Here is an 11,095-nt window from a genome sequence, read left to right as displayed (position 1 = left end):
TGACATGAGTAGTGTAGTCATTCTCTGTCAATCGCTTCGTTGTACTACAGTTATGTAAGCTAAGTAGTCTGAGCTCGGCCGTTAGTGTTCATTTACCTTAAGGAGGCGACTAACCCTAACACCCTCGCGATATTATGTATACATATAAAATATATATCAAGTACATCATGTTAGACAATATGTTTACATTGATAGGTACAATGTACTTACTACATTGATGATCCAATATTGAAACAAGTCACAAGTGACAACACCTGCTATTTCATGAATTTAATTATCCCGTCTTCGTCTTCCGAGATTTATTTGATTACATGTAGTAGTTCACTACGCGTCAATTCACTCGCACACAGTTCAGAGCCGTTAAAAGAAAAGAGACAACAATATGTCTCCCACTCCGGCTCGCCCCTCCGCACGGCACTTCATTCGTGTTCTTGCGCTCACGACGATCGCACGCAGTTAATAATTATTTTGAAGGTGTAATTGTTTGTTCACGTAAATAATGCCGAAACGAAGGCATGAAGAAAGTAAGGAGGATAGATGGAGAAGGAAATTAAGGAAATATGAAAGACGACTTCAAAAACCCCTTTGGGAATCAAGTGAAGGTTAGTCTTTATATTTTACCCTCATAATATTTTTTTTTTTTTGTGAAAGGTGTTACGTTTATCAACTTTTCTTGTTTATTATGTTTCGATCCAATACGAGATATTGGACTGTAACGAAATCGCTTCGAGTCAATACGTGATATTGACCAATAGCAATTATTAAATGAGTTAATACGAGATATTAACCGAATGCTTCCATATTTTTTAGACGAGCTGGTGATACCTATTACCCCGGTACACTACACGGACGAATCAAGAAATAATAGCGAGCCGTCGGAACATGACGTGTCTTATGCCGGCCCGCCGCTAGAAATCGAGCCCGCCGTCGCGGCCTTGCCGCCGTGTACCAACGACCCTCCGATCGCCGCACCTGCGACTCCCCTACCATGCACGGTCGGGCCGCTCGCCGTGACTGCCGCTATACCGAGCACGTCGCAGTCGTTAAACACGCCACTGGATGCTGCAGTGGCTTCAACATCTGTCCAAGCAAATGCGCCGTCTTCCTGCGACTTTGTGGCCGACCCGGAGCTTTTACAAGCTTTAGGTGTTTTCGAGGCGGAAACAATCGAGTGGGGCCCAGACATTTACTCTGATTTGGCGAAAAGATGGGAACCATTATTACGGGATGGCCTTAACAAGGAGGCTCGTGAAGAGTTATTAAAAAAATATTTACTGCCTAAGAATTGTCCATTAGCCAAGGCACCAATTTTAAATCCCGAGATCGGTGCTATGTTTCTGCCCGGAACCGAGACATGAGAATCGTAAAAAAGCAGAATCAGATGGGATGTGCGCTTTCTATTCTGGGTCGGACTATGACCGACATCTTGGCTAAGACTGTAGATACGTCGGGTATTCTACGGAATCTGACAGACGCTGCAAAAATTCTAGCTGATTCTCATTTTGCCGAAACCGAGACAAGACGTTCCCTTATCACCCCAATGGTGGACAAGTCCTTTTTAGATCCTTTCAAAAACAGGAAGAGAGACAGCCACCTGTTTGGCGATAACTTAGGAGAGTTTATTAAATCCTCAAGAGGGATTCAAAAGACAGGGAAGTTACTTCAGTCTGCACATTTAAACTCCAAGATCCCGCCGCCATCGAGACAGATGAATCAACGAGGTTCGCGAGCGTCAGCGTCGCACCGTGGCGGCGGGATGAAGTCGGCGGTGTATCGCCGCCGTGCGGCGCCGAACCAGCGCGCGCCGCGAGCGTCCGCAGCATCTCCTCCGCCGCCTGCGCCGCGCAACCACAAGCAGACGACCGCCGCCAAACGCCGGCAATAGACTTACAGGTACATTCAGGTCGCTTAAAATATTTTTATGATGAATGGTGCACCATAACTAGTGACGAGACTATTTTAAACTGGATCACGGGTTACAGGATTCCTTTTTCCAAAAAACCTGTTCAATTCCCAGGTGCACTTCCTAAATTATCGCCACCTCGTGACGATATCGTTTACATTGAAAAGGAATTATTCCGTTTGATTACATCCAAGGCTATACGTAAATGTGTTCCCTGTAAGGACCAATTTGTTTCAAGCATTTTTTTGGTGCCCAAAAGTAATGGCGAGAAGAGGTTAATTTTAAATCTTAAAAAATTAAACCATTTCATTGATGTGGATCATTTTAAAATGGAAGATGTTAGAACAGCTATCAAACTAATGACTGTAGATTGTTATATGGCCAGTTTAGACCTAAAAGAAGCTTACTTCCTTTTGCCTATTCACGCGGAACATACTAAGTACTTGAGATTTAGTTTTAAAGAGGACTTATATGAATTTTTAGTTCTTCCCTTTGGCTTGTGTACAGCCCCTTATACTTTCACTAAGCTTATGAAACCAGTATTAACACATTTACGATCTCAAGGTATTAAATGCGTTTTTTACCTCGATGACAGCTGTTACTTTGGCGATACTTATGATGACTGTTTTAACAATCTTAATAAAACTATATCTTGCCTGGTCAGTTTAGGATTTGTTATAAATTTCGAAAAAAGCTCATTAATTCCCAGTAAGTCATGTCAGTTTTTAGGCTTTATTCTTAATTCCGAAACTATGTCCTTGGAATTACCAAATAATAAGAAAAATGACATCGCTTTAAAAACTAAAATTATGCTTGAAGCCAAAAATATGACTGTCCGAAGCTTTGCTCGCTATTTAGGTAGTCTGACTGCAGCTTGTCCAGCCGTGGCTTACGGATGGTTACATACGAAATTGCTGGAAAGGGCTAAATATTTAGTTTTACTAAGCGATGACGATTACGACCAAGTTATGGAGATTCCACATTACTTACGTGATGACTTATTATGGTGGCAAAATTGTATTTGGACATCTAGTAACCCTGTTAGTCCTGGCGAATACTCGTTAGAGATTTTTACTGACGCTTCCATGATTGGGTGGGGCGCGGCTTGCAATGGTGAAAGAATAGGTGGCTCGTGGGATTCCACAGAGCAATGTCATCACATAAATTATTTGGAGCTTCTTGCTGTCTACTTCGGACTTAAGTCGTTTGCTAGTGCTATGCATGACTGTCATATACTATTACGCGTTGACAATACCACAGCTATTGCCTACGTAAACAGAATGGGTGGAGTACAATACCCAATTCTCAATGATATAGCTAGAAAGATTTGGACCTGGTGTGAAAAACGACGCGTTTTCATATTTGCATCTTACATTAAGTCCTGTTTAAATGTTGAGGCAGATAGTGAATCGAGAAATATAGATATTGAGTGGGAATTGAATTCCACGGCATTTGAAAAAATCGTCAATACCTTTGGCCAACCGAAGGTTGATTTATTTGCTTCAAGGATAAATGCGAAATGTCCAAAATATGTGTCCTGGAAAAGAGACCCCTATGCTTTTAATATTGATGCCTTCACAATCAAATGGGATATGTTTTTCTATGCTTTTCCGCCTTTTTCACTAATTTTGAAAGTCTTGCAAAAAATTATTCATGAAAAAGCAACGGGAATAGTTGTGGTGCCTGATTGGCCATCACAACCGTGGTTTCCAGTATTTAAATCTCTTATTGTTGGTAGGTCAATTATTTTTAAACCGGAAAAGTATCTTCTCTCTTCTAATTTCAGGGAAGCTCACCCCCTTCATTCCCGTCTTTCCCTGGTGGCGAGCATATTATCAGGGAAGCGTTCCTGAGGCTGCGGGTGCCGGAATCATCCATGCATATAATGCTCTCATCCCTATCTGCAAGTACAAAATCTCAGTACACGACTAGCTTTAAACAATGGTGGGAATACTGTTCGGTGAAGTGTCTGGATCCGTACAATATTGAGGTCCATGATATGTTAGACTTCCTAACGCAGTGTGTTAGTAAAGGTGCGTCGTATGGAACCTTAAATAATAGTCGTTCGGCTTTATCACTTATTTCGAAAAATAATGTAGGACAAGACGAACGAGTTAGAAGATTTTTTAAAGGAGTCTTTAAAATTAGACCTTCTTTTCCTAAGTACCATACTACTTGGAACCCTAATGTGGTTCTTGATTATCTAGCTGGCATGTATCCTAATACTTCGTTATCATTAGGACAGTTAAGTAAAAAGTTAGTTGTATTATTGGCATTGGCAACTGGACAAAGATGTCAAACATTGTCATTGATTAGAATATCAAATATTACTGTAAATTCTCAAAAAGTGATTATCAATATTACAGACATTATTAAGACTTCTGGTATAGGCAGATCTCAACCGATACTGGAATTGCCCTTTTTTCTTCAGCGTCCTACTGTTTGCCCGGCAGAGACTATCGTTGCTTACATTAATGCAACCGCCTCGAGCCGAGACAGTCAGTATGACAGGCTTATACTGACTTTTAAAAGGCCTTTTCACCCGGCTTCATCTCAAACCATAGGGCGCTGGATAAAACAGACTCTAACTTCTGCTGGCATCGACACCACAGTGTTCAGCGCGCACAGCACCCGCCACGCCTCCACCTCGGCCGCGCAACGCGCCGGTGTTAGTGTCGATGTCATCAGGAGGACTGCCGGTTGGTCGGATCATTCGGCAGCCTTCGCAAATTTTTACAATAGGCCTCTTACCGAAAACAATGTTAATTTTGTTAATGTATTGTTTCAATGATTTGTTTTATTTTTGTTATTACTATTGAGTAGAAGAAGAATGATATTTTTGTATCAAATATATCTAATATTATAATTTATTTTGAATTATTATAATTTTGTTTTTTATTGATATCAATCTACAACATTAAGACGTGATTAATTTGTTCTCTAAACATCTACATGTAATCAAATAAATCTCGGAAGACGAAGACGGGATAATCTAATGATCAAACGAACTTACCTGAAGTGAAGTTCGATCTTGATTATCCCGGCTTCGTCGAAGAGATTTAAGGTCCCTCCCATTCTAATGGACGTATAATGCCCATCCCTATATTAATTTTAATTTTCCCATAGCATAATGTTGTAGAGCTGCTGTTCTAGTAACTCTGAACTAAATGAAGTGCCGTGCGGAGGGGCGAGCCGGAGTGGGAGACATATTGTTGTCTCTTTTCTTTTAACGGCTCTGAACTGTGTGCGAGTGAATTGACGCGTAGTGAACTACTACATGTAATCAAATAAATCTCTTCGACGAAGCCGGGATAATCAAGATCGAACTTCACTTCAGGTAAGTTCGTTTGATCATTAGATTATTGTACTTAGTAAACTGAAATTACTTCTACTTACATATTTTTTTTATTGAAAGGTTCACAAGCTGGCTGTATCACTAAAACAATTTTATAAAATAATGCAGTACGTTAGTAGAACTGAGTGTACAACCTTCTACAGTGAACACAACATGCAATATAAATTATAGCATGCTGTATTTTTATTATTTATATTATTATCCTAATAATCCAAGGATTAGTGTATATAACAGAAACCTACCGACCTCTGATTAACTCCTCCTAAGCTTCCTTATGTAGCGATTTTTATTTGAATTTCTAATACAATTATACATGCATACGTTTTCAAGATTCATTCGTCCGACAGTCCATCACCTACGTAATTGGGTATGAAGCGTGCAAATTGCCACCTTTTCACTGCAGGGCTGGTCGGAAGTCCCTTATTTTCCCAACCCGACTAAGGTCGTCGTTAAAATACGCCGAAATTCAATAGCCATTTTATTATAGAGCTTTGAAAAGATTGCTAATGCCACAAATATCATAAACTAGACGAGCCAAGTTTTGCCTGTGTAAATAAGTATTTCCACGTGAACCGTAAATTTTCTCGCTAAAAAGTAGCCTATCTTCCCGTCTTCTCTATATAATATTATGTCCCATTATAATATAAAGATTGGTCAACTAGTTCGTGGGATTCTGTCTTTCCACTTTGACCAACTAAACTGACCAACTGGTTGTGCAGAATGGAACTAGCACTGACCAACTAAACTGACCAACTGGTTGTGCAGAATGGAACTAGAACGTTCAAACAAACGAACACTTAAGATTTATAATATTAGAATACATTCTAATCTAATTTCCATCACAATGTATGGTATTATAATACTCATAATAAAATGAGTACATATAATATACAGTGTGTAACAAAAATAAGTGATAATACTTAAGGGTGTGTACATGTTCCTTGTAGAGAGTTCACTGTGAAAGTAGCAGCGCTGAAAGACCAAAATTTTTTTTCACTTTTGTATGGGCAAGGGCCCGAGCGTCACGAGTTTTCCCATACAAAAGTGAAAAAAATTTTGGTCTTTCAGCGCTGCTACTTTCACAGTGAACTCACTACAAGGAACACGTACACACCCTAAAGTATTATCACTTATTTTTGTTACACCCTGTATATTAAGTATAATACTTATAATAAAAGACTATATTGCACAACATGTATATTATGTGGCAGAATGAAAGCTCCAAATAATTAATCTTAAGACCTTTGTAGTTTCATTGTAGCAATAAATAAATTCTGATTCTGATTCTTAATGCGGTGCACAATATCAAAGAAAAGTTACATTAGTACTGTATATACGTCTACGAGGCACTCAGTTATGGAGTTAGGAACTTCTCAGAGTCCCGCAAGATGTCAACGCTAATAGTGTTCCGAGAGTGAAACGGAGCGGAACTGGGGCTAATCGAGAATTACTGACGTTCCTTTACACTGTATTAATAGATTAATAGATAGCGCCAACTTTATGTAATGGATATGGAATTGAAGTGAAGGATTTTCGCACAAAATAAATACGGTAACTTTAACCCGTTTGATATTTAAGACAGTACAAAATATTATAGATCTATAGGATCAGAATACTAAGACAAATTGCATTCGATTATTTTAACATCTAAGATAAAATAAAAAATGTTAAAATTCTACAGAATGTGTGGCTAACTCATTAGTTTAAATAGAAGTCTTTGGACTAACTGCCTCACTGAGACGAACATTACTGATTTCTGATGATCTTGTTATGAAATCCTTATCAATTCTTTTCTGCTCGTCGACCTAAGAGGTTATTTTAGGCAATCAATCTAAGGGACACGTTTTCGGCCGTAACGTTTATAAATAAAAAGTTTTACGTTCTTATAACGTAAGTTATATAATCAATATCAATCACTCATGCTGTCGCCGCCAAATCGCTGCTTGGGAACATATTACTTAGATTTCCACTTTTGAGACAACCGTTTAGTATCTTTTTCAAGAAATCTTTGTAAGCGATAGGCCTAAGCTATCGCTCTGTCGGATATGGATTGTTTGTGTTTTTGTGAAGTGAAACACCAGGCCCGATTTAAATTTAGTGTACTTTTTTTATTTGAATATAGGCCACTTTAATTTTACTGCCCTATGTACGAACTCTGCCGCCATCCTAGGACGCTGCAGCCCACAGGCCATGGCCTATACTGCCTATACAATAAATCCAGAGCTGGACTGTATACTAGATATTGTCCGCTTCGTTTGCACAGAAATGGTTTATTTTGCGGAAGCCGTACATTTTTCCACGTTAAAAATCGTATGTCTTCTTCCGAGAATTCAAGTTTTTCCATTAAAAATCGTATGTCTTCTTCCGAGAATTCAAGTTTTTCCATTAAAAATCGTATGTCTTCTTCCGAGAATTCAAGTTTTTCCATTAAAAATCGTATGTCTTCTTCCGAGAATTCAAGTTTTTCCATTAAAAATCGTATGTCTTCTTCCGAGAATTCAAGTTTTTCCATTAAAAATCGTATGTCTTCTTCCGAGAATTCAAGTTTTTCCATTAAAAATCGTATGTCTTCCTCCGAGAATTCAAGTTTTTCCATTAAAAATCGTATGTCTTCTTCCGAGAATTCAAGTTTTTCCATTAAAAATCGTATGTCTTCTTCCGAGAATTCAAGTTTTTCCATTAAAAATCGTATGTCTTCTTCCGAGGATTCAAGTTTTTCCATTAAAAATCGTATGTCTTCTTCCGAGAATTCAAGTTTTTCCATTAAAAATCGTATGTCTTCTTCCGAGAATTCAAGTTTTTCCATTAAAAATCGTATGTCTTCTTCCGAGAATTCAAGTTTTTCCATACCAAGTTTAACTAAATCTCGTGTAGTTAAAGTGTAGAGATAGTCACTATTCTGCATTTTAGCAGGTACTAATTATGTACTATTTTTATACGTGGGACAGCCATGCTTCGGCACGAATGGGCCGGCTTGGCCGTGTGAAACAGCGCTTGCGCTGTGTTTCGCCGAGTGAGTGAGTTTACCGGAGGCCAAATCCCCTACCCTATTCCCTTTCCTACCCTTCCCTTTTCCCTTTCCTTCCCATCCCTACCCTGCCCTATTACCCTATTCCCTCTAAAAGGCCGGCAACGCACCTGCAGCTCTTCTGATGTTGCGAGTGTCCATGAGTGACGGAAGTTGCTTTCCATCAGGTGACCCGTTTGCTCGTTTGCCCCCTTATTTCATAAAAAAAATGTATTCTGTGATTTTAGTGAGTATAGATTCTATTATGTTAAAGAAATATGGCATGTTTAGTAAAATTAACTGAAGTTCTACCTATACAGTACCTACTTACTCCCAAATTAATAATGCGCATGGAAATCTTCGCTAATTGTCGTAATCACGAAAACACATGAATCTATGAAACTTGCATTTTGCACCTTGTTCAAAGGAAATAGAAGTAAATATCATATAGCCGGTGGCACATAGACTTATTTATATACTGTCGTACTTATTTATATACTGTGCATTCTAAGTTTATGCGGTGGCATATCACCGGGAAGCCGTCGCGGCGTTACCATGGTAACGTCCAAGCAACGTCAGGCGCCTCTACGTCGCCGCAAAGCGCTGTTTTTCTAAAAGTTAAGTTTAAAACAGCGCTTGCAGCGACGTCTCCCGACGCTCGGGAAATACTACCGTTGCCGAAAAATTATGAAAATTGCTATGCGCATTATCACTTTGGGAGCACTGTACATCATTATTGTGCCTCTCCTGACTTGGTTCAAAGTACTATCTTGACCAAGTTTAGCTATATAAGCTTCGCCATAAGGCGATTTTGATAATACAGATAAAAAGTCAATAGAATATAGCCTACACCAGCATCCAAAAATTCACGACTCTTTGAAACGAATTGTTTGCAGCGCTAAAAATACTGACTATTTCACTTTGTCCCCTTTATACTTTGTAACCCTGTCCGTACAATATGGACGAATATGAAACCTTTAGTTAGCATTCTTTTTCAAACCCATAGTAGAGTTTTTGGGTAACATTTTTAGCTGCGTTAGTGAAAAACTCGTCAATATATTTCTATTTCATAAAAATTAAATATTTCAAAAGAATGCGAGAAATAAAAATGTTTATGGGTCTCATACAAACGACAGTCAATTCCGTCAAACATGAATTATGTTTGACTGATAGTGACTTATGGACTGACGAATGGTATTAGACGGTCACTCAATTTTTTCCAGTATTATGTCAAAATTTTCAAAGGTATACGTTTCTAATTTTTTTCCTATTTTGTCAGATGTGACAACACTCACTCAAAATTCGTGACTGATGGTTACATGAAGCAAAAATCAAAATATTCAGATTTTCGTCAATCAACTTCACGCAACCGTCTGTCATGCTCTTATACGGTAGGTTATCCATCAGTTACAGCCATGACTGTGGTAAAACTGACAGCAAAACCTACCGTGTAATAGATGCCTAAAATTCAAAGTCTCGTCCTCAAATCTATATTTTACCGAGACAACATGACGTCGCAACCAGTCGCCAGTACCAAGAAAAGTGTAAACAGAACGCAACCAAACAGACCCCAGGGGCTAAGCCAACAACAACATTTTCTTTACCTCTCCTTTGAAGAATCACCGATCAAAAATATAATATTATGGAACTAGACGTTCCGCGCGGCCTTGTGCCCGCGTAAACTAGGAATTTCACAGAAACTGTAAATTTTTCGCAAATCATAGTCTAATGTCCTTCCAAGTGGTCTACTCTTTATCTGTATCTGTATCAAACACCATAAATATTGCTCAAGTAGTTCGTGAGATAAGCTCTTTCAAATATTTTCCCCGTTTTTTCCACATTTTCCTCTGTTTCTTCGCTCCTATTAGACTTAGCATGATAATAATATATACTCTATAGTCTTTCCCGATAAATGAGCTATCTAACACTGAAATAATTTTTCTAATCCTACCAGTAGTTCCTGAGATTAGCGCGTTCAAACAAACAAACGGATAAACAAACTGTTCGGCTTAATTAATAATAGTACAGTATGAAATTGTATTTTCCACCAGGTGCCGCGATGTAGCTTTAGGGTGAAATAATATGACAGCAGTTTGACACGATAGTCCCTAAGAGCCAGTCCACACGGCGCGTCGCGTGACGCGTCAGCGTTGCGCCGACGCAGCGCTGACGTTACGTTGTTTTACATACAAATAGCCTAAATGTTCACACGGCGCGCTACGTCGTTGCAACGCATATAACGGACGGCAGCCCCCGAGACGAAGCGGGAGGAGGTGTTGACAGTAAGGGTTGATTTAGACCGCAACGCGACGCGACGCATAGATGCATTTCTAAATTTATATGGATTTGACAGATTCGCAAGACATCTCACGCAATTGAAATCGGTCAAATCCATACAAATTTACGTTGACACGTCGTGTGGACTAGTTCTAAGCTTGTTTACACACGGCGCCGCAGCGGCAGCGTTATTCGCCGCCCCGGCGGCGCCGTGTGTAAGGGCAAATAGAATCACAAGGATAAGTAATAGAGGGCATCGCCGCGGCGACAGCGCCGCCGCCACCGTGGCGTGTGTGTAAACAGCCTAAGGCTACATCGAGGCACCTGGTGGCAAATAGAATTTCAACAACGCTCATTGACGTAAGCGTTCGATAATAATAAGCCGACCTTTGTGAGGGCTCGCGTCGTCACACCTTGACTGACCGATGATGACACATCTACATATAAAAACCTTGACTGACTGATGATAACACAATATATACATATAAATAAAAATCCCTATGTTAAAGCACAAATCAATAGACGTGATAGTTTTTCTGTAAAGTGTACCACA

This window comes from Aricia agestis, chromosome 6, assembly GCF_905147365.1.
Source record: "Aricia agestis chromosome 6, ilAriAges1.1, whole genome shotgun sequence".
In the NCBI taxonomy this organism is placed as follows: Eukaryota; Metazoa; Arthropoda; class Insecta; order Lepidoptera; family Lycaenidae; genus Aricia; species Aricia agestis.
This window is presented reverse-complemented; position numbering follows the sequence as displayed.